Raw genomic sequence first — 1,938 nt, 5'->3', positions numbered from 1 at the left:
TTGTATGGTTAAATTGCTAACTTTTGATTAGTTTTTTCATTATTGCCATTGCAAAATTAGGCCCCATAAGATTAGCATTGTAACATAGTCCCTCTGGTCCTCGCGGATGAACACAGATTCGGCCCACTCCGCCAGCCTATTTCAATACCCCTTAGTGGAGGGGGGAGTGTCCAGCGAGGGCAGCTGCCGGGCGGGCTGGCGGATAGTTGGTGCGGCTGGACCCGTCCTCCCTCACAGGCATCGCTAGTCTAGCGGTAAAGTGTCGGGCCCGTATTCCACAGGCCTGGGTACGATACCAGGCTACGGTCTGGCATATTTTCGCTGGCGCGGCGACGGAGCTGTCACACCCTCGTCAAACCCTCATTATCCCTTCCTTTCATCACGGCATTTTTGCTTGTGAATCCACAAGCATATGCTTGTGGAGAGAAGTCCAAACACTTGCTTGTAGATCCACAAGACCCAACCTTACTGTGTGACTTGACTCAGAGAAGTTGTTTGTTCTGTGCTTAGAACGGTGTAGACTGACAAGGTCAGTGCCGATTCATACCATCCAAGTATCAAAATTTGCTTTTGGGTTAGAAGCGCTCCTACCCCCTTCCGCCTTCCTGGCACATTAAGGTTCCGAAAGTGGATGATTCGATCAGATATTTATGTTGATAAAAATTGTAAGAATGGGAAATAGGAAGAATCAGAAAGATTCCTAAAAGCAGATCTGTGTCTTTTGGGGCAACCTAGAAAACTTCTGCTTTTGTTGGCACGACGCGATGCAGTTGGACCCATCGTAAAATACGGACAAAATTTCAATAAAAACAATTTTTCAAAATATATATTTTTTGGGGCGATTTAGGACGGGCACCACTTGGGTTGGGACGGGATAGCCCCGAGACTTATTGTCCGGGGTACATGTCGGTCGGGACGAGTTGTCCTGGACCCGAACAGACAGACGGACAAACTAACAGAAAAAGTTTTACGACCCCACCTGAGTAACGCGTAACGCCTGCACTGCGAGAAAAAACTACAGAGAATCCTGTTAATTTTTTCACAGCGTCGCTCTGTACTCAAAACTACGGGGATCTCTGTCTTGTAAAAGACGGAGCTCACTGTTGTTTTTTGTGTTCATCTCTCTGTTGTCCGAGCGGCCAATGCCACATCGGGACGGCATGGTCAAAGCCTCTTAGGTCACCGTTGGGCCCCCGAGGACGTCGACGGGCACCTCACAGGGTCCCCGATGACCATGCGAGCATTTTAGACCTAGGTTCCGACCATTCGTTGAAAAGGTCTCATCAAGATCTACTCGAATCAAGAATAAAAAAAAATTCTTGGTCAACCCCCTTTTTTCAGGATCCTGATTGGTCAACTGGATCTTGAAAAAAGGGGGTTGACCAAGAATTTTTTTTTATTCTTGATTCGAGTAGATCTTGATGAGACCTTTTCAACGAATGGTCGGAACCTAGGTCTAAAATGCTCGCATGGTCATCGGGGACCCTGTGAGGTGCCCGTCGACGTCCTCGGGGGCCCAACGGTGACCTAAGAGGCTTTGACCATGCCGTCCCGATGTGGCATTGGCCGCTCGGACAACAGAGAGATGAACACAAAAAACAACAGTGAGCTCCGTCTTTTAAAAGACAGAGATCACTGTAGTTTTGGGTACAGAGCGACGCTGTGAAAAAATTAACATGATTCTCCGTAGTTTTTTCTCGCAGTGTGAGCCCGCGGGCTACGCTATCGCTCTGGCAATACGTCACCCGGGCTTCGACAGACAACAACCAACCCGGCACTTTTGACTTGGGGAAACAGATAAGGTTCACAACCTTCCGAATTTGATTTTTGAACATCTCTAGTTTCCACTCAAACCCTTAAATTATTTGAAACACTCGTGTGAATTTTGTCAGAATGTCAGAAACACTCTACAAACTGAAGTGTGTACTTAGTATGCAT

Source organism: Thrips palmi, unplaced genomic scaffold (assembly GCF_012932325.1).
Source record: "Thrips palmi isolate BJ-2018 unplaced genomic scaffold, TpBJ-2018v1 HiC_scaffold_18, whole genome shotgun sequence".
Classification (NCBI taxonomy): Eukaryota; Metazoa; Arthropoda; class Insecta; order Thysanoptera; family Thripidae; genus Thrips; species Thrips palmi.
Note: the sequence above shows the minus strand (reverse complement) of the source record.